This window comes from Saimiri boliviensis, chromosome 7 (genome assembly GCF_048565385.1).
Source record: "Saimiri boliviensis isolate mSaiBol1 chromosome 7, mSaiBol1.pri, whole genome shotgun sequence".
Taxonomy (NCBI): domain Eukaryota; kingdom Metazoa; phylum Chordata; class Mammalia; order Primates; family Cebidae; genus Saimiri; species Saimiri boliviensis.
The window spans coordinates 102,892,130-102,915,208 of record NC_133455.1 but is presented as its reverse complement, the minus strand read 5'-3'; the positions used below and the strand labels follow the sequence as shown (position 1 = coordinate 102,915,208).

General features: G+C 51.2%; 1 pseudogene; it reads right to left on the bottom strand.

Moving 5' to 3' along the window:
• Positions 1–11,426: 11,426 nt before the first annotated feature.
• LOC141585225 (serine/threonine-protein kinase PAK 4-like) lies at positions 11,427–22,131 on the bottom strand (annotated as a pseudogene).
• Positions 22,132–23,079: the final 948 nt, after the last annotated feature.

Here is a 23,079-nt window from a genome sequence, read left to right as displayed (position 1 = left end):
GACAAACTCAGAGAAATAACTCAGAGGCCAGATGAAAATCCCGCTCTCTTTCTCGGCCGCTTACAAGATGCTCTTGCCCGTTTCACCCGACTAGACCCCGTGTCCCAAAACGGGGCAACTGTTTTCGCCTCCCATTTCATCTCACAGTCTGCCCCTGATATCAGAAAAAAATTAAAAAAGGTTGAGGATGGGCCGGAAACCCCCATACAGGACCTGGTAAAAATGGCCTTTAAAGTTTTTAATGCCCGGGAAGATGCGGCAGAGGCAGCCCGCCAAGCCCGAATGAAACAGAAGGTCACCCTACAAACCCAAGCCTTGGTAGCAGCTCTGCGGCCGGCAGGAGGCGGGAAAACGGGTGGCCAGCAGCAGCCCCCCTGGGGATCGTGCCCAGGAGCCTGCTTCAAATGCGGAAATGAGGGTCACTGGGCCTCCAACTGCCCACAACCCCGTCCGCCCACTAAGCCTTGCCCCCTTTGTCAGCTCACGGGACATTGGAAGTCAGATTGCCCCAGTGCGTCCAAGGCCTCGGCCACTCTTGGCAGAGAAATTGGACCACGCGGGGCAACCCTGGATGATCCGGTTTCCGGCCAGAGCGCACGGAAGTCGGATTCTTCCGGAGGTTTCTGTCCCGAGTTGCTGGGGCTCTTAGACGATTAGAGAGGCCCTGGCTCCTCAACCCCGGTTACCCTTGCCGAGCCCAGGGTGTCGATTCAGGTAGCGGGTAAAAGTGTCTCCTTCTTACTCGACACAGGGGTTACCTTTTCTGCACTTCCCTTTTACCATGGCGAAACTCATCCTTCCCAGGTTTCTGTTATGGGAATTGATGGCGCCCCCCACGTCCCATGGCAAACCCCTCCGTTGACTTGCTCGTATGGTCCCACTCTGTTTAGCCATTCCTTCCTAGTCATCCCTTCCTGTCCCGTGCCCCTGTTGGGTCACGATATTCTTGCCAAACTCCACGCCAGCATCACCTTTTCTCCCACCACCAACTGCAGCCTCCTAGCGCTACTCCACAGTTCTGATCCTACGTCAACCCCCACAAACTCTCTTTCCCTCCTCCCAGACGTCAACCCCCAGGTCTGGAACACTGAAACACCCACAATTGCCAAACACCACCAGCCTGTCAAAATTTCCCTTAAGGAACATTCTCCCAGATTCCTCTGTCGTCCCCAGTTCCCCATCTCCAGGAAACATCGCCTTGGACTTTCTCCCATCGTTAACAGACTCAAAAGTTGCGGCCTCCTCATCCCCATCAACTCCCCATGTAATACTCCCATCCTCCCTGTTCGCAAACCATCTGGAGAGTATCGACTGGTCCAGGATCTCCGCCTAGTCAACGATGCCGTCATCCCCATACACCCAGCTGTCCCCAACCCCTACACCTTACTCTCAAAAATTCCCCCCAATGCTGCTTTCTTTTCAGTTCTGGATCTCAAGGATGCCTTCTTCACCATTCCCCTTCGCCCCGATTCATACTTTATCTTCGTCTTCACCTGGGAGGACCCGCACACGGATCTTTCTCAACAACTCACTTGGACGGTCCTCCCCCAGGGCTTCAGGGACAGCCCTCACTTATTTGGGCAAGCTCTAGCTGCTGACCTCCTCAACTGCAACCTCGCTCCTTCTGTTGTCCTTCAATATGTGGATGACCTGCTAGTCTGCTCTCCCAGCCACCCTGAATGTGTACGGGCCACCACCCTCTTGCTGAACTTTTTGGGCACGAGGGGGTACCGTGTATCCCAAAAAAAGGCCCAAATAGCCACCCCCTCTGTAACCTACCTGGGTCTGCAAATAACTCCTGGAAAAAAATCCATCACAACTGACCGCTTGCAGGCCCTCAGGTCCCTCCAACCACCCCAGTCGGCAACAGAAATTCTCTCCTTCCTGGGAATGGTTGGGTTCTTCCGCCACTGGGTCCCAAACTTTGCCCTCCTGGCTAAACCGTTATACCAAGCTGCCACAGACTCTCCTGAGGGACCGTTGTTCTCTCCACGCGCAGTCACATGAGCCTTCCACACCTTACTCCAAACTCTATGCACCTCCACAGGCCTGGCCTTACCAAACCCTAGCCTTCCCTTCCACCTGTACACTGATGAAAGAGCTCATGTGGCCCTAGGAGTCTTAGCGCAGCCCGTTGGCCCCACCCTTCTTCCCTTAGCCTATCTCTCTAAGCAACTGGGACCCACCGAAAAAGGGTGGCAACCTTGTCTCCGGGCACTGGCTGCAGCCGCTATTCTCACTCCAGAAGCCCTCAAGATAAATTTGCAGCAGCCACTTCAGGTCTTCTCTCCCCATAAGCTCCAGGAACTCCTTTCTCATCAGTCCTTGCCACACCTGGGACCTTCTAAGATCCAGCTCATGCATCTACTTTTTGTAGAAAATCCCAACATTACTCTTTCCCACTGTCCTGCCCTAAACCCGGCCACCCTCCTTCCTAATCCCACTGCTTCCCCCCCGGAGCATAGCTGCCCCGAGGTTCTATCTGAGGCCCAGTCCCCACGACCAGATCTTCAATCTACCCCCCAAAGGCAGCTGTGACCCTCTTCGTAGATGGCAGCTCTTTCTCACGTCCCTCCAAACCTCGTGCAGCTGGGTATGCCATCGTCACCCACTCTGAAGTCATTGAAACTCACCCCTTACCTTTAGGTACCACCTCCCAACAGGCAGAGCTCGTCGCACTCACTCAAGCTCTTAAATGGGCAAAAGACAAGATTGTCAACATCTACACAGACTCCAAGTATGCCTTCCTTATTGCACATTCTCACTGTATGATCTGGAAGGAAAGAGGCTTCCTCACCACTAAAGGGACCCCAGTAATCAATGGCAAACTTATCGCTGGCCTCATCGAGGCCATCCAACTGCCTAAACAAGTAGCCATCATTCATTGTCGGGGACATCAATCCTTGGGGTCTCCTGAGGCACTCGGTAATGCATTTGCCGATAGAACAGCAAGGAACACTGCACAAAACTGTCCACCCCCAACCAAGATATATTTTCTATCTCATTGTTACAGCCCCCAGTATTCTGACACCAAACTCCAAACCCTACAACAAACCCCTGGTGTTGCCTTCAGGGATGGATGGGCCTTTAAACATAACCTACTTATCCTTCCCCAGTCCCAGAAAACCACTATCATACAGGACATCCATAACTAGCTCCATATCGGACCAAAAGCCTTACTTCACTTCCTTACACCTCTGCTACACCCCAGTGGACTCGCTCAAACCATCCACCAAGTCCACGCAAGCTGCTCCACGTGTGCAAAGACCAATCTCAAGGGGCGTGTCACCTCCGCCAGCAACTCCACCAACTTCGCGGGTTTCTGCCGGATCAGAACTGGCAAATAGACTTCACCCATATGCCTAAACACAAACGCTTTAAGTATTTGTTAACCCTGGTTGACACTTTTTCAGGATGGATAGAGGCTTTCCCTACCACCTCTGAGTCGGCTGACCAAGTGGCCCACCATCTAATCCAGGACATCATTCCTCGTTTTGGACTCCCGGCTACCATCCAGTCCGACAACGGTCCTGCCTTTATCTCCAAAGTCACTAATGTGGTCTCTACCTCCCTAGGAATCCAGTGGAAACTCCACGCTGCCTACCATCCTCAATCTTCTGGTAAGGTAGAACAGGCCAAGGGGCTCATCAAGGAGCAGCTCACCAAACTCTCCTTAGAACTCTGACAGTCGTGGATCACCCTACTTCCCCTAGCCCTTGCCAGGTTGCGGGCACGTCCACGGGGCTCATCACAGCTCAGCCCGTTTGAACTTCTTTACGGGTGCCCCTTTCTGCTATCCACCCCTCCACCTCCAAACACAACACCCCTGGAAAATTATCTCCCTTACTTCACCCTCCTCAGAAACCTCCTCAGGGAGCACGCCAACTCCTCCATACCTCACCCCTCTAACCCCCCTACCAGCTTCAAAGGAATCTCCCCTGGAGACTCGGTCCTCATAAAGACCCTTACCCCAAAGCCTCTAGTTCCTTGGTGGGAAGGCCCTTACACGGTCATCCTTGCCACCCCTTCAGCCATTAAGGTCGCACAAATCCCGTCATGGGTCTGCCTGTCCCGAGTGAAAAGATGCCCTAATGACTCCCTCTCTCCCCGCTGGGAGTGTACTCCTACTGGCCCTCTATCTCTCAAGCTTACCAAAACTTAACTCCTCTCAGTATGTCTGGAGATTCTTCCTTACTGAAAACTATACCAAAACACAACATATCTGTGACCCACCCCCTTACTCTCACAATCATCTTCTAGCCACCACTGATTGCCCCACAGCGGGGTGCTCACACCCCATCCACTTCAACTTTTCCAACTTCCAGAATTCCAAAGTTGCTATACCCATACTCTGTTTCAATTACAAACAGCCCAATAGCTGTAAAGCCTCGTCCTGGCACTCCTGCATGGGCTGTGTATGGTCATCCTGCACTATGGACCGTACAGACCACACCCAATCACCTTTATGGCAAACCAAGGCCTCTACAGGAAAAACCCAGTTCACTTTAACCATCCAGGACCCTTGGGACCAAAGACAGACTAGTCCCCAAAAGGCAGCCCTCTATGACTTCCCCAGACAAATGTACCCATCCTCACACCTATACATATGGCACGCTTATGTGCTCACCTCCGTAAGCGCCTCTATACGGAAGCAGGAACAGGTTCTAACCACTCAACTCCAATCCCACAACGCTCCCTTTTCATGGATCACCCTCCTTAGAGAGGGGTTGGCACTTGCCAACCAGTCCGGACTTACTAATTTAACCTCCTGCCTTCTGTGTGCCACCCTGGAACAGACTCCTCTCATTGCGGTACCGGTTCCCTTCCCGCGTAATACCCCGGAATCATCTAACCCCTTTACTCCCATTCCTAACGTACAACTCTATGCCTTACCTGAGTCTCAGCTCCCGGCCTGCTACTCCCTAGGCCACAATTATTCCCATTGTAACCACACCAGGCAGGTTTCGACCGACCTAACCGCTCCACGAGGCATTTTCTTCTGGTGCAATGGCACCCTAACCAAAAACCTGTCCTCTAGCCAACCTCCAACCCTCTTATGCCTTCCAGTCACCTTAGTGCCTCGACTCACTGTCTACTCTCCGGCCGAGTTCCTCTTATTACAGGTCCCGCAGGCTCCATCTCATCGCACCCGAAGGGCGGCATTCCTCCCAGTGGCGGTATGTCTGTCCCTCGCAGGTTCGGCAATGGCCGCAGGACTGGGAGGTGGGGCTCTGCTCCACTCTCACCAAGCCCTCGCCCAACTCTCCTCACAACTTCAGGCAGCCATCGAAGACTCAGCAGCATCTCTTGCGTCTCTCCAATGACAAATAACCTCGGTTGCCCAAGTAGCCCTACAGAATCGTAGAGCACTGGACCTACTAACAGCAGAGCGTGGAGGAACCTGCATCTTCCTACAAGAGGAATGCTGCTACTATGTCAACGAATCTGGACTGGTAGAAACGCGAATCGAAAATCTCCAAAAAATCAAAACCAGCCTCCAAAATTACAAGTTTTCAACAGAGGCCTCCGCATGGTGGTCGTCTTCCATGTACACCCTTCTATCCCCACTACTTGGTCCCTTACTAATTATCTGTCTTCTTCTGCTCATTGCTCCTTGTTTTTTCCAGTTCCTCCAACGCTGGTTTCAAGAACTAACCCGAGTTACCATCAACCAAATGATGCTACAGCCAGTATTCCCCCTCCTGGAGCCCAACTACAATAGCACCACACCAGCGCCTGTTCCCCAGAACAACTACACCATTTCCCCACCAACCTCCCCGGAAAGCTACGCCCTTCTGCCCACTTCTCAGGCTCCCTAAAAAATCAGATCCCTCCGCCGCCCACTTTCAGCAGGAAGTAGCCAGAATGACCTCGTCGTCCTTTTTTCCTTTTAGGGATTCGGGAATGTTGGGTAGAAATAGCCCATCCCCCATATCCGGGGCCCACATCCAGCAGGCCGCCTCTGGAGGTTGGTCTGCCCAGCAACAGGACCAGCCAATCACCTTCCCGCATCGGCCCGCCAAAACTCGTACACGCCCCAACAGCAGCCCGCCAAAACCTAGCCACAAGGCTCTTCCCTCTTCTTTGTTTAGCCTCCACCAATCATCTCCTCACTTTAGCCCGCCAAAGCTAAGCCAACCCTTGCACGCCACGATATTCCCCCTCCGCCCATGTCCAACCGCCACCAATCACTCCGCAACACCTCGCCTAAACAGGCCACTGCCCCTATAAAAACCCTCTCCGGCAGCTGCTGGGTGCAGCTCTTCCCTCTCCCGCTCGAGTTGCCCGCAGATCCCAATAAACCTGGACTCGGCCCAACGGCTCCTCGGACTGAATTATTTTGGGAAGGGTCTCCGCGGGTCGCACAGGTTGGTTTGTCTTCTTTCATTTGTTTTCATGGAGTCTTGCCCTGTAACCCAGGCAGGAGTGCAATGGTGCAATCTTGGTGCCACTGCAACCTTCACCCTCTGCGTTCAAGCAGTGCTCCTGCCTCAACCTCCCTAATAGCTGAGACTAGAGGTGTGCCACCATTTCTGGCTATCTTTTTGTATGTTTAGTAGATACAAAAGGTTTTACCGTGTTGTCCAGGCTGGTATTGAATACCTGATCTCCTGATCCACCCACCTTGACCTCCCAAAGTTACGAGATTATAGGTGTGAGCCAACATGCACAAAGGATTTGATGGTTTTATAAGGGACTTCCCCTCTTTTACTAAGCACCTTTTCTCTTCCTGCCACCATATAAAAAAGGATGTGTTTGTTTCCTCTTTCTTATAATTGTAAGTCTTCTTAGGCCTCCCAGCCATGCTAAACTGTGAGTCAAATTAACCTCTTTTCATTATAATTTACCTAGTCTTGGATATGTCCCTCTGGCAATGTGAGAATGGGCTAACACATACAGTCACTTAATAACAAAGGCATTATTATTATCCTCAATTTACAAAGAAAGAAACCGAGGGAGAGAGAGAAAGAACTTGCTCAAAATAGCACAGCCAGTATTAAAACACAAGCAACTTTGACTCCAGAGATAATAATCTTGAATATAACAAAAAAAATGCATACAACATACACACATCACTCTTCTCTGAATTGCTTTAACATTGAAAGACTGGAAATTGCAAATCTAGTTCCTCAATTTAGGGTAAATTAACAAAAGTTTTATGTTTCAGCTTAGCAAGTTATTGTACGAACCTTATAGGTAACAGACATCATTAGCTGCCAAAAAAAAAAAAAAAAAAAAAATAGTATGACTAGATTCAGTAACTATCTAGTCATGCAAATGATAGACCAATTAGATCAAGATCCTAATAGGGGTCTATAAAAAACATTTATGTGAAAAGCTGTGACCCTCCCCCGGACACCTTTTTCTGTCTCCTTACGGATATACCAATTTTTCCTGAATGACTCAGGGGAATACCAGGAACTGAGAATGCTCAGTGTTCAGAGTTGATTACCGGGAACAGAGTTCACACATTTCTTCTATATTATAACGAAATATTATGAATCTTACTCTGCCCCAGAAAGGCTTCTAGTAAAAAGATAGGTCATGTATAACCCTCTATTTGGATTCATGGGAATTTTCAATATTCCATTCAACTCAGAGACATGAAAATGTCAACCAAATTTCATAAAACATATTTGAATGAGATCAAGACTTTCTTAACACAGTATTTTATTTCATCAGTAAATTTACGGAAAAATAAGAAATGTGTGTACTTTGGGGGAAATTACAGTGTTTGCCACATGGGAACAATTCAGACAAGTGCTCTTCGTCATCACTCTTTTTTTTTTTTTTAAGACAGAGTTTTGCTCTTGTTACCCAGACTGGAGTACAATGGCGCGATCTCAGTTCACCGCAACCTCGGTCTCCTGGGTTCAGGCAATCCTCCCGCCTCAGCCTCCTGAGTAGCTGGGATTACAGGCACGCGCCACCATGCCCAGCTAATTTTATTTTTGTATTTTTAGTAGAGACGGGGTTTCACCATGTTGACCAGGATGGTCTCGATCTCTTGACCTCGTGATCCACCTGCCTCGGCCTCCCAAAGTGCTGGGATCACACGTGTGAGCCACCGCGACTGGCCTTTGTCATCACTCTTAAAGTAGCAATAACATCACTTCCATTTCCTGGCAGCACCTGGCCTGTTTTTCACTGACGTGAAGTGCAGAAGGCATTGAAACAGTGAAGAAAGCTGCTACGAATGGAATACAAATATGAAGTACAATTGGTAATAAAAAGTATCATTTGTTATTGTACAACTATAGATAAGAATATTAGTATGAGCTAAAAATATTTTTACTGAAATTGACAGAAAAACTTTATTCACAATATTTCTATTTCAAATAATTTTTAGCTCTTTATTTGCTGGCTTTTTAATCCAATATTACTTGAGCTCAATACAAATCAACAAAATGAATTTTAATTTTACTGCAAGAATTTTATTCATGTATATGTTAAATTTACTGAAAATATGTTGATACTCCGTAAAAGATTTATACGTTTTATTTGATAGAGGTTCGCTCTGTTGCTAGGCTCGAGCACAGTGGCACAATTAAAACAAAGTTGCATCTAGACCAAAAAAAAAAATGTGTAAGAGTGGCCATATTTATATCAGACAAAATATACTTCTAGAAAAAAAAAAATTAGTCCCAAGAGACAAAGAAGATCACTCTGTAATAATAAGAGGATAATTTTTCAAAAAGATATAACAATTAAGCTGTCACAGTGGCTCATGCCTGTAATCCTAGCACTTTGGGAGGCCAAGGTGGGTGGATCACCTGAGGTCGGGAGTTCAAGACCAGCCTGGCCAACATGGTGAAACCCCATCTTTAAAAAATAAACAAATAAATAAAAGATATAACAATTAAAAATATTTCCACCCAACTTTGGAGCACATAAATGTATCAACACACGTGAAGAGAACTTTAGAAAAAAACAGACAAATATGAAAATAGTAGAGAATTTTGTTACAATAGATTATTCAGACAGAAAGCTAAAAAAAAAATGGTATGTTTGCAGGCCGGGCGTGGTGGCTCAAGCCTGTAATCCCAGCACTTTGGGAGGCTGAGGCGGGTGGATCACGAGGTCAAGAGATCGAGACCATCCTCGTCAACATGGTGAAACCCCGTCTTTACTAAAGGTGCAAAAAATTAGCTGGGCATGGTGGCGCGTGCCTGTAATCCCAGCTACTCCGGAGGCTGAGGCAGGAGAATTGCCTGAACCCAGGAGGCGGAGGTTGCGGTGAGCAGAGATCGCGCCATTGCACTCCAGCCTGGGTAACAAGAGCGAAACTCCGTCTCAAAAAAAAAAAAAAAAAAAAAAAATGATATGTTTGCATAGCACTATAGAACAGTTGCACCTACTGGACATATATAGAATATTTCATGTAACAGTATGAGAATACACATTCTTATCAAGCACAAATGGAACATTATCCATAACAGATTATATGTTGGGCCAAAATAAAGCCATTTCAAATTTAAAAATATTAAAATTATATGCACATTTTTTTGTTTTTGTTTTGAGACGAAGTCTCACTATATCACCCAGGCTGGAGTGCAAGGGTGAGATCTCAGCTCACTTTAACCTCCACCTCCTGGGTTCAAGCAATTGTCCTGCCTCAGCCTCCCAAGTAGCTTAAATTGTAGGTACACACCACCATACCAAGTTAATTTTGTATTTTTAGTAAAGACAAAGTTTTATCATGTTGGTCAGGCTGGTCTAAAACTCCTGACCTCAGGTAATCTACCTGCTTTGGCCTCCCAAAGTGCTGGGATTACAGGCATGAGCTACCATGTCCCAATGTTTCACCTCTTAAAATTACAATTTTTTTTTTCTTGAGACGGAGTTTCACTCTTGTTACCCAGGCTGGAGTGCAATGACGCGATCTCGGCTCAATGCAACCTCCGCCTCCTGGGTTCAGGCAATTCTCCTGCCTCAGCCTCCTGAGTAGCTGGGATTGCAGGCATGCGCCACCATGCCCAGCTAATGTTTTGTATTTTTAGTAGAGACTGGGTTTCACCATGTTGATCAGAATGGTCTCGATCTTTTTTTTTTTTTTTTTTCTGTTTTTTTTTTGTTTGTTTGTTTGTTTTTGTTTTTGTTTTTTGAGACGGAGTTTCGCTCTTGTTACCCAGGCTGGAGTACAATGGCGCGATCTCGGCTCACCGCAACCTCCGCCTCCTGGGTTCAGGCAATTCTCCTGCCTCAGCCTCCTGAGTAGCTGGGACTACAGGCACGTGCCACCATGCCCAGCTAATTTTTTTGTATTTTTAGTAGAGACGGGGTTTCACCATCTTGACCAGGATGGTCTCGATCTCTTGACCTCGTGATCCACCCGCCTTGGCCTCCCAAAGTGCTGGGATTACAGGCTTGAGCCACCGCACCCGGCTAAAATTACAATTTAATATGCCGGGCGAAGTGGCTGAAGCCTGTAATCCCAGCAATTTGGGAGGCTGAGATGGGTGGATCACGAGGTCAAGAGATCAAGACCATGCTGGTCAACATGGTGAAATCCCGTTTCTACTAAAAATACAAAAATTAGGGGCCGGGCATGGTGGCTCAAGCCTGTAATCTCAGCACTTTGGGAGGCCGAGGCGGGTGGATCACGAGGTCAAGAGATCGAGACCATCCTGGTCAACATGGTGAAACCCCATCTCTACTAAAAATACAAAAATTAGCTGGGCATGGTGGCACGCGCCTGTAATCCCAGCTACTCGGGAGGCTGAGGCAGGAGAATTGCCTGAACCCAGGAGGCGGAGGTTGCCGTGAGCCGAGATCGCTCCATTGCACTCCAGCCTGGGTAACAAGAATGAAACTCTGCCTCAAAAAAAAAAAAAAGAAAGAAAAGTTTTTTTTCAAAAAAGTAAAAAGCCCTTTATACCTCATTGATAAAAAGCCATTGATGAAAAGCCATTTATAAATATATACACAAATAAAAATATGTACATATATACATAATAAAACCATACATATTTATAAACAAATGAAATTATATAAGTATATACTATATAAATACAGAAATATATAAATTTATACACAATATTTATATGTAAATATTTGTAAAATATAAATATATAAGTATATAAATTTATATATAATATATACTTACAAGATACATAAATATAAAATCTATATTTATATATAAATACAATATATAAATAAAGAATTATATATGTATATTTATTCCCTTATTACTGATTCTCCAGTGTTAGTTAACAGAAAGCATTGAAATTATAGTCTGTGCAAACATATTATGTGTACGTGAATTCCATATACAAAGTTTTCAGTTTCCAAAGTGGCACCATATGTGTTATTTCACTGTTAAATTTTTTCACTTTACAACATATTTTTTGACATTTTCTAAGTCAGTAAATTAAATTTTTCTGGTTATTTCTTGCTGCGTAACAAAAATTCATCCCAGAACGAAGTTAGTTAACACAATAATTGATGACTGCCTCTTGTAGTTCTGTGGACCGAGAGTTCAGATAGTGCATGGTGTGAGTGGCTGGTCCCTGCCCCGCAGAATCTGTGGACCCCTCTGAGAAGGCTCTCACAGCAGGGGCTGGAAAAGCTGTGGACAGTCTCTCAAAGCCTATCTTTCTCTTCCTCTCTCTTTTCCTCTTCGAAATCACACCTTTGTGCTTCATTCTGGACAACAGAGTGAGACTGTCTCTAAACAAACAAACAAATAAAATTCTAAAATAAAAAAATAGATCTTTCTTTATCTTTAGGCTCCTATGAAGCTGCTGAGTGAGGCACAGTGTCTTTAAATATGTAGAAGCTGCCAGGCATGGTGGCTCACACCTGTAATCCCAGAACTTTGGAAAGCTGAGGTGGGCAGATCAGCTGAGGTCAGGAGATCGAGAGAACAGTATGGCTAATGTGGTGAAACCCCGTTTCTACTAAAAATACAAAAAATTAGCCGGACGTGATGGCCTGGAATCCCAGCTACTCAGAAGGCTGAGACAGGAGAATCCCTTGAACCCGGGAGGCGGAGTTCGTAGTGAATGGAGATCTTACCACTGTACTCCATCTTGGGCACCAAGAGCGAAACTTCATCTCAAAAAAAGATACGCGGAAGTCTCTTTGGTATGTCCTTACACATGTCTGAGGCCTCAACAACGGATGGTACAGCCTTATTCTTGAGTTCATCCTTCCCAGGGATCAGATTTTCTGCCCTAGATTTGAAAGGTGTTGCCTGGAGACACCACAGTGAGAAACAGCGTCCGTTCTCACCCAGCAAAACCTGGTTCCTTGCTATTCCATCTTAATTCCACTGAGAAACCGGAATCACTTCTTTAATTAATGTCTCTCTGCTTATCTTTGCTCATAGGCATCTTGAATAATCCAGCTGGCCTTTTCTATTTCCCACTCGGAAATCGCTGTAGTCAGATCCATGAGGTGATGAGGTATCCTTACCATCGGTCATATTGATTTCTTTTTTTTTCTTTTTTGAGACGGAGTTTCACTCTTGTTTCCCAGGCTGGAGTGCAATGGTGCGATCTCCGCTCACCGCAACCTCCGCCTCCTGGGCTCAGGCAATTCTCCTGCCTCAGCCTCCCGATTAGCTGGAATTACAGGCACGTGCCACCATGCCCAGCTAATTTTTTGTATTTTTAGTAGAGACGGGGTTTCACCATGTTGACGAGGATGGTCTCGATCTCTTGACCTCGTGATCCACCCGCCTCGGCCTCCCAAAGTGCTGGGATTACAGGCTTGAGCCACCATTTTTCAACTTGACAAGAACAAACCTGTCCAGGGTGGGCTGAAACGCCAGCCAGGGAGGAGGCAGGGGAAAGAATGCCATTCTAACAAGACGGTTAAAGCGCCCTGGGCTGCGAATTGGGGTGGAGGGGTGAAGCATGTGGTTTTCATGGGGCAGAGCTGGGTTTGGGGTGGGCCAGGAGGTGGGACCAGAAGAGGGACAGGGAAGGGTTTATTGTATTTTTAGTAGAGACAGGAAACCCTGTCTCTACTAAAAATACAAAAAAGTAGCTGGGCATGGAGGCGCGTGCCTGTAATCCGAGCTACTCAGGTGGCTGAGGCAGAAGAATTGCCTGAACCCAGGAAGCGGAGGTTGCGGTGAGCCGAGATCAGGCCATTGCACTCAAGCCTGGGTAATGAGCAAAACTCCGTTATCAAAAAAAAAAAAAAAGGATTGAAACTGGACCCCTTCCTTTTACCATATGCAAAAATCAACTTAAGATGGATTCAAGGCTTAAATCTAAAACCCACAGCGTTCTTGGGGCTATAAAAACTAGTGAAGCAAACCTAGAAGATACCGTTGTGGACATAGGTCCTGCAAATATTTCATGACAAAGATGCCCAAAGCAATGATAAGAAAAACATATTGACAGATGGAACCTAATTGAAAACTAAAGCGCATCTGCAAAGTGAAAGGAACTAACAAAGTCAACAAACAACCTACAAAATGGGAGAAAATACTTGCAAACTATACAGCTATCAAAGGGCTGATACCGAGAATCTATAGGGAACTTAGGTGAAGTCTTGCAGCAGCTGTTATTCTAGAGCTAGTTTCTTCCTGCTGCCAGGAAGGTGCCATCCATCTGTGTGCTTTCTTGTACTCCCTAGGTGTTCAATGAGTTTTCTCACTCAGGATCCTCAGAGCTTGTCTATGTTCCAGTTCTTTCTTACATCCAGAAATTGTTGGACTTACACCTCTCTACTAACTGCTCTCCTCCTAGCTGCATGAGATTGTGGTCTTTTTATGCACATCTTAGTTGTCAGCTAGGAACTTAAAGAAATCTTTATGAAAAATTGCTAGCTTTTAATCTGTATGCCCCTTACCTCTCCAGTTCTCTGCCCCCCAAAATGTAGCTACCTGAGCCTCCATGAGCTCTGATCCCTCAATTTACTGAGAACGCTGTGTTCTGTTTGGTTTCCTTCTCCTTTACAGTGAGGCTGAAAATATCTCCAGGTCGAAAGCTGGATAGTCTCAGGACACATGTAATTTATTCTCTTCTCACATGGATCACAGCCCTGTACTATCTGTTGTCCAATTACAGGAAACGCTTATTTTGTACATTTGTTTAGTTTCCAATTGTTAATAGTGGGAGGGAAACTGACTTATTATGTTGTTTGGTGCAAACATAATTGAGGTTTTTGAAATTACGTATTTTTTTAATTTTTATTTTTGAGGTGGAGTCTTGCTCTGTTGCCAGGGTGGAGTGATCTCAGCTCATGGCAATGTCCACCTCCTGGTTTAAGCAAGTCTCCTGTCTCAGCCTGCCAAGTAGCTGGGATTACAGGCACCCGCCACCATGCCTGGCTCATTTTTGCATTTTTAGTTAAGACAGAGTCTCAGCATGTTGGCCAGGGTGTTCTGAAACTCTTAACTTCTCAAGTGATCCAGTTGTTTTGGCTTCCTAAGTGCTGAGATTACAGGCACGAGTCACTGCATTCTACTTCCATTACTTTCAATGGCAAAAACTGGAATTACTTTTGCACCAACCTCATAACATGGAAGCAAAAATTGCTCAGTTTTGATTTTAGTGGTCATGTTCTCTGCATTCAGAATTTAGTGGATAGCTATTTGATTTTAGTGCACCAAAGATGATGCCAATCATTGTAAGTTGTACTAGGTTTTTAAATTTTTGTTGACATGTTGTCTGTCAGGCGAATTATTCCTTTCAGAGATGTATGTGTGTATGAAAGAGAGGGGGCCTGGCAGCTTTTAATATTTAGTCTTTGTGTTTAAGAAATGTAATGTTGGCTGGGTGCGGTGGCTCATGCCTGTAATCCCAGCACTTTGGGAGGCCCAGGTGGGCGGATCACGAGGTCAATAGATCGAGACCATACTTTGGGAGGCTGAGGCGGGTGGATCACGAGGTCAATAGATCGAGGCCATCCTGGTCAACAGAGCCCTCACCGGCACATGTCCTCCCAGTGCAGAGACCCCACCACCTTGTATCCTCCCATTGCACAGAGCCCCCACCAGCCTGTGTCCTTCCACTGCAGAGCCCCCACCAGCCTGTTTTCTCCCACTGCACAGAGCCTCTACCAGCCTGTGTCCTGCCACTGCAGAGCCCCCACCAGCCTGTGTCGTCCCACTGCAGAGTCCCCACCGGCCTGTGTCCTCCCACTGCAGAGCCCCCATCAGCCCGTGTCCTCCCAGTGCACAGAGCCTCCACCAGCCTGTGTCCTGCCACTGCAGAGTGCCCACCGGCCTGTATCCTCCCACTGCACAGAGTCCCCACCGGCCTGTGTCCTCCCACTGCACAGAGCCTCCACTGGCCTGTGTCCTGCCACTGCAGAGTCCCCACCAGCCTGTGTCCTCCCACTGCAGAGTCCCCACCGGCCTGTGTCCTCCCACTGCAGAGCCCCCATCAGCCCATGTCCTCCCAGTGCACAGAGCCCCCACCAGCCTGTGTACTCCCAAAGCACAGTCTCCACCGGCCTGTGTCCTGCTACTGCAGAGTCCCCACCGGCCTGTATCCTCCCACTGCACAGAGCCCCCACCGGCCTGTGTCCTCCCACTGCACAGAGCCTCCACTGGCCTGTGTCCTGCCACTGCACAGAGCCTCCACTGGCCTGTGTCCTGCCACTGCAGAGCCCCCAGCGTCCTGTGTCCTCCTACTGCACAAACCATCCACTATCCTGTGTCCTCCCCCTGCAGAGCCCCCACCGGCCTGTGTCCTCCCCCTGCTGAGCCACCACAGGCCTGTGTCCTCCCACTGCAAAGAGCCTTCACCGGCCTGTGTCTTCCCACTGCAGAGTCCCCATCGGCCTGTCCCCTCCCACTGCAGAGTCCCCACTGGCCTGTGTCCTTCCCCTGCAGAGACCCCTCCAGGTTGTAACCTCCCACTGCAGAGAGCCCCCACCAGCCTGTCCTCTCACTGCACAGAGCCCCCTCCAGCCTGTGCCCTCTCACTGCAGACTCCCCTCCAGCTTGTGACCTCCCAGGAGTCTGTGTCCTCCCACTATAGAGCCCCCAACAGTCTATGCACTCCCACTGCAGAGCCCCCATCAGCCTGTGCCCTCCCACTGCAGAGCCCCCAGCAGCCTGTGCCCTCCCACTGCAGAGCCCCCAGCAGCCTGTGTCCTCCCACTGCACAGCCCCCACCAGCCTGTGCCCTCCCACTGCAGAGCCCCCACCAGCCTGTGCCCTCCCACTGCAGAGCCCCCACCAGCCTGTGCCCTCCCACTGCAGAGCCCCCAGCAGCCTGTGCCCTCCCACTGCAGAGCCCCCAGCAGCCTGTGCTCTCCCACTGCAGAGCCCCCACCAGCCTGTGCCCTCCCACTGCAGAGCCCCCACCAGCCTGTGCCCTCCCACTGCAGAGCCCCCAGCAGCCTGTGTCCTCCCACTGCACAGAGCCCCCAAAGTGCTGGAACCCAGCTATGGGCTGCATCAGGGACGAAGTCCCGGATCCTCGACACAGCCCTAGAGGGTCAAGCCCACTTACCCTCAAAAGGGGTGGGGAGAGACAGAGAAGCCCCACCATGAGAACCTGACCCCCCACAGACCATCACTTGTCCCCTCACCCTGCTGTCATGGGTTAGCAGGATTGAGTCACTCTTGATGTCCAGTTGGATGACATCCTGGTTGTGGAGCACCAACAGGGCCTGGAGCACAGCCAGGCATGGCCGAGAACTGCTCCTCATTCATCCTGCAGGTGGGGGTGAGCAGGTGGGTGGACAGCTCCCCAGGGACAGAGGGGAATGAAGCCCTGCCTTGGGCTGGGAGGAACTTGAGACAGCTTGACCCCACTCTGAAGCTGGAGGAATGGAAGACATGACCCCATGCCCAGGGGGTAAAGGGGGACACCGCACAGCTGGTTTGGAGTTGTGGCCCCACCCCAAGTGGTCTGCAGGGGACCTGGTCATGTCACAGGAGGAGTCTGAGGCCCCAGTAGTACCTGGTGTGGGTGACAATGTTGGTGAGAGTCTCCTTCCAGAAACTCCATGACCATCCAGAGCTTGTCCCCTACCAGGCAGCTGTAGTACATCACCACGTTCTCATGCTCATAGTCCCACATGATCACCACCTGTGCAGGGGCCAGGTCAGCAGTGAAGGTGGTCAGAGTGGAGCAGAAAGGGGCAGGAGGGCTGCCCAGACCTGCCTCACACCCAGCCACTGCCTCCCCTTGGGTCCCCTTGCAGTAGTTCTACATCGAGCTTGTGCCCATGGGGCCACCTGGCCTGCCCTCCCCTAGTACTGCCCCAGCCACATGGCCCTCAGAGGCAGCCTAAAGCCCACACCTCCCTTCTGAGTGCTTCCCTGGGACAATGCCCATCTCAGGTCAGTCCTGGGTTGGTGCTGAAGGGAGGTGGGAAGAGCATTTGAGCTCAGGGCTGAGACCCTGGACAAGCAAGTATTGGGCAAGGATGAGAGAAGAGGCGTGCACATGAGGGCAAATGAGGAACCCAGGCGGGGGAGCTCCTGGTGCAGCTGGGTGCTGTGATGCATGGCAGGGCGAGAGGGGCCTCATACACCGGGCAAAATGGGTGCAGGCTTCCTCTTGTCAGGATGCTGCAGGGCACTGCCAGGGTCTAAGGTGGAATGGGGGTGGGGTGGGCCTGAACATGAGAAACTTCCTTTTGGTGGTTATGTGGGCTGTGCTGAGGACTTGGTGGTTGCGTGGAGCCTGGGGCGGGGCCTGGAGTGGGAGACAATGGACTGTGCAGACATAGGGAGAAGTTGCCGGCCCAGGGCTGACAGACTGGGGTGCGACACGGGGAACCCAGGAGGGGCAGGTCTGGAGGACACTACCCTGGAGTCCAGGTGGGCCTCAATGGGTGTGAGGGGGCTGGACGACACTGGGTGGGTAGTCAGTGGGCTGAGGAACCCTGGGTCAGAGGCTCAGGGACAGAGATGTGGGTAAGGATGCTGTGAGGACAGGCAGGGACCTACCCGGGGTGGAGATGGCCTGGGGGTGGGAAGCAGTGAGGGGAGCAGGGGGGCCTGGCGCAGCACAGAGGAGTGCAGGGAGAGGAAGGAGGACACGGTGGGAGCACAGCAGGGAGAGGAGGTAGAGCGGGGGCAGGGGGAAGCAGGGAGGGAGGATGGCAGGAGAAAAGGAAGGGCAGGGCAGGAGGGTGGCAGGGAGAGGGTACAGCAGGGCAGCAGCTCTCGCACCTCTCTGAAGAGCAGCTCACGCATCTGCTGCTTGCACAGGTCCATCTCCTTGATGGCCAGCAGGTTGCGCGAGTTGCGCACGGTGGCAATGAACATAATGCCCGTGGAGCCGTCACCTATTTTGAAGTTGTCCATGTAGGATCAGGGGTCGCCTGGGTCCACCACCAGCTGCAAGGCAGCCCGGAAATGCTCATGGGATACGTGCTGTGGCTCCCGCTGTGGCAAGCGGGTGCCAGGGGGCCCAGGAAGAGCAGGGGTGATGACAGCGGCAGGGTCTCCAGCTGGAGGGACCAGCTGGGGTTCTGAGGCATGGGGGTCTAGCACTCCAGTGCTGGGGGTACCTTGGGCTCAAGCAGGAGGCCAGGAGGAGGAGGAGAAGTGCTGGCCGGCCAGGCCACCTGTTGATGGCCCATTAGGGGCCACGTCTTAAGGCTCTACATGAAACAGAAAACAGATGTAACTGTCAGTGAAGGGTACCTGGGCCCAGCTCTGCTCCCTAAGTAGGGGAGAGGCCCAGTGATGAGACAGACACATTGGTGGTCAGGATTAGATGCACAATGGGTCTGGCAGGGCTGGAAGGTGGCGATGGGAGAGCAACAGTTAGGGGACCTTGGAGGCCCTGGGGTGGGGGATGGGTTACCCTTGCACCCCGGCATGGGTGGTTGGTGTCAACCCTCTCATAGGTGTTTAAGGGCCAGCCAGCTGCCAATTTCACCCCACTGGCCAGACCAACAGGCTGAGGGGTGCCGACGTCAGGCCCAGAGAAAGGGGGTCCCCTGAGTCCTCCCTGGAAGACTTGGGCCTTTTCTCTGGCCCCGCTTGTTGCCTGTCACCACTGTCGCCATCTGCCTCACTGTGACTGGTGATCCAGCCTAGACTGCCTGTCTTCCCCAGGACCACTCTGGCCGTGGTGGCCAGCTCCTCCATTATTCCATCTTCCCGGCGGGCACAGGCGGACCCTGGAGGGCTGTCTCTCTGAAGAGAGTTGGAGCGTGTCACCGACATGCTCTCAAACTCGCCCAGAAGCAGCATGAGGGCCCCATTTGTGGTACCTTTGCTGCCCCACATGATGGTCTGGGGTCCCGGGCAATGGTGGGTGGGGGTGCAGCAAGAAGTGGGGAACACAGAATGGGCATCCAACACAGGGACATGATGGCATGACACACACAGAGATAAGAGAGAGACAAAATGAGATACTGTGGAGTAAGGATGGCATGGGCGGTGGCCCGTCCCCCTCAGGGATGCCACTGCAGGGTCAGAGGAGTGATGGCTACGGCCAGGCTGCCACCTCCCTGGGCTGGGTGGGATCCCAGAGAGGCACCCCTTGTTTTTCTCCTGTTCCCCAGACGGGCGGCACAGTCGTGCCCTGTGGGGTGGAAGGGAAGGAAGGCAGAAGCTGACTCACCCCACAATCAGGCTGAAGGCTACAAATTACAGGATGCTGTGGCCAGGCTTGGGCTGGCACTTCCTCCCCTGTGGTAGCCAGTGTTCATGAGCCCCAAAACCACACTCTCTGCTCCCACAAAGGACAAGGGGTGGAGGACAGGGAGAGTCACAAAGGCCTGGCCCCAAAGTAGAGGTCAATGGGGTTCCAGGAGCCGGGTGCCAAATACAAACCCATGTGGAAACCAGGCAGGGCGTCCAGTGCATTCCAAGTCTCTACCGTCCCCACTCTCCATGGTCTGAGTTGTGTCATACACGCCCACTCTGCCCTTGCTCTATTCCCACGCACACAGGTGTTCTTGCTGCTCCGCCCCCTCCTGCCCTGTTGGCTGCTCCTTCTGCTTCGAACATCAACTCCCAGGGTCCCTGTGGCTCTCTCCGTCCACTCTTTCAGGTCTTTGCTCAAGCTTCCACTGGCCACCCATCTAAAATGCCAGCCCCTGCCCTGCCTGTGTTCCACCTAGATCACCTGACAGCGGCTGACATGGAGCACACAGGCATCTGTCTGCTCCTGCCTCTGTCCAGTGCATGCTCCTGGGGGCAGGGATTGTTTTTTCCTGTCTCCTTCGGGTCCCGCTATATCTCAGCACCTATAAGCATCTGGCACACAGCAGGGGCTAAGTGAACTTTTGCTAAACCACGGATTGATGAGGTGGTTGTGCAGGGGCCACAGTGAGCTGAGAACAGTGGTCCTGCTGACAGGGACCTTCCCCAGGCTGCCAGGCATCTGTAGCTGGATGCCTGCCTCTAATATGCAGGAAACACTGATCCCCCAAAACCTGTGGCCTTCTGCTGCCCCGTCTCTCCTGGCCATGGCTGTCTGTTGGAACCCGGATCCTACCCAGTGGCCCCAGAAAAGCAAAGTGGACACAAGGCCAGACTTTGCTGTTAGAACAGGGGGTTGAGGCTGGGTACGATGGCTCAACCCTATAATCTCAACAATTCTGGGGGGCTGAGGTGAGAGGACCACCTGAAGTCAGGGTTCAAGACCATCCTGGCCAACATTGTGAAAAAGTCTCCACTAAAAATAGCTGGGCATGGTGGTGGGTGCCTGTAATACCAGCACTTTGGGAGGACTAATGCAGGAGGATCACCTGATGTCAGCAGTTCCAGACCAGTCTGGCCAACATGATGAAACCCCTGTCTCCACTAAAGATACAAAAATTAGCTGGCCATGGTGGTAGGCACCTGTAATCCCTTGGGAGTTACTCCAGATGCTGAGCCAGGAAGGAGGCTGAGACAGCAGAATTGCCTGAACCTGGGAGGCGAAGGTTGCAGTGAGCTGACATCGCAGTGGCACTGCACTCCAGAATCCAACAGCTTTGAAAAGTGAAGTCTGTCACTTTTTAAGTGGTGGCAAAGAAGTCAAGGCATTCAAAAGCGCCCTGCGTGGGCCACACGGGCCCTTCCATGGGCCTCCAAATCGAGGCTGTACTTGTCTATGGCCAACTTGTGGGTCTTGGCACTCCTCCCTGCCAGGCTGGGCTGGGCACCCGGAGAGGTGAGTCCAGGCACATCCATCTACACCCCCTGGAAACAAACCTGGCGAGCTCCCCCTGGCCTGCAACCCTTCCCAGTCCCCACCGACCATGGGAGAGAGTCCAGGCTGTGAGGCTTGTTTCCCGAGGTCCAGCACAGTTTCCTGCCAGGCCAGCCTCATGCCGCCCACAGCCAGACACCGGCTCTGCAACTCTTATAATTTCACATGGAGGCAGGAGAGGGATTAAGAGCATGGGGCTTGGAAACAGAAGTTGGTTCAAATCCCAACCTTGCCATTTTGCTCTAGATGGCAGGAAAAAAAAACCCAAAACCAAAAAGTCCGCAGTGTTCCACAGGGGTGATTTCCTACAGGAAAGCTCAGCTTCCCCTCAATCTGCTGCCATTCTGCCTCCTCCTCCTCCTCCTCCTCCTCCTCCTCAGCCACGGTGTCCCCTCCTCCCAGAAGCTTGCCTGGACCCCTGGTCTGGTTCAGTTACCTCCTCCAGGCTCCTCGATCCAAGTCCTCAGCACTAGGGACTGTCACCCTGTGGGAATGGGTCCGTTCCCCACTGCCAGGAGCTCTGGGAAGGCTCAAGGGTGGGATGGATGTGGTCCAGGGACAGGAGCATACTGCCCCGGGTATGAGGCTCCGGTTGGAGGCTGGTGTGGGGACTGTCAGACGGGTCAGGGAAGCCTCAGGTTGGGTGGCATGGGGTTCTCAGAACTTGGAGGCAGTGGGTGGAGGGTTGGAGAAGGGCCAGCCTGGGACCCAGGATCAGGGGGGAAGCTGGGATTACATCTCCGTTTCCATGTAATTGAGAAGGTGTTGGTTATAGGGTCAAGTGTGGGGTGAGGGCCAGGCCACTCGGGGTGGGGGGCGAGCTGGGGGAGGTGGTGGTGGGTGCCACATACCTTGGGGGCCATGGGCTGGATGGAGGTGATGCAGGTAGGGTCGATGAGGTGCTTGGGCTGGCGAGCCGACTCCTTCATCAGCCTCTGCCACTGGCACGCAGCCCAGTGAGCTTCTGCTCATGGTGATTGAAGCCCATGTGCATGCAGTGCTCAAAGTTGGATGGTGCACAGATTGCCACCTGCTTCTTCCTCTTCTGAAACATGGTTCCGGGGTCTCAGTGCGGACTGCGCGAGAGAATCATGGTGGCTGGGTGGCAGCAGTGAGCCTGCCCACATCTTCCTCCTCTGCCCCTAACCTGTCCCTTCCACTCTCATGTTCCACCAGGATCCACAGGAGACAGCAGCCTCCTTCCTGTCTCCCTGCTTACCCCCTACCCCATCTGCATGGCAGACGCAGCCAGAGGGCACTTTTGATTGCAGACACAGTGAAAGGGGCCATGTCCCCTTCCTCAGAACATTACTGCCTGTGTCTTGCGGGCCCACAAGGCTCCGTCGCCTCTCTGTTCACATCCCCTGGAGGACTCAGGGCCTTTGCAGGGACTGGTCCCTCTGCCTGGAGCTCACTTTCTAGTGTCTGCACAGGGCTGCCCCTCCCCTCCTTCAGGTCTCAGAGCAGCAAGGACTCCTTTCCTGACCACCCCAACTTCGAGACCAACGTGGTCAGCATGGTGAAACCCTAGCTCTACTAAAAATATAAAAATTAGCGGGGTATGATGGGATGCACCTGTAATCCCAGCTACCTGGGAGGCTGAGGCAGGGGAATTGCTTGAACCGGGGAAGTGGAGGTTGCAGTGAGCTGAGATTGAGCCACTGCACACTCCAGCCTGGGCGACATAGTGAGACTCCATCTCAAAACAAAACACAAAGGGGCGAAGGGGAGATATGCTGGTCGAGGCGTCACACAGAGAGCCGGGAGAAAGATGGGATGGGGAGCCAGGCAGCCAGAGTTTCACTCTCCACCACATGCTACAGTGACCTTGGGCAAGTAACCACCTCTCTGTGCTGTGGATGAACCACCACAGGGCTGCTGTGAGGGGTAGTGGGTGACTGGGAGCAAAGAGCTCGGGGTGAAGCTGGGCATATGTGGGGGGCATGTCTGTGGGGGCCACTGTGATGGCTGGGGCGGTCCTTGCAGTGCCTGTGGAGGAGGG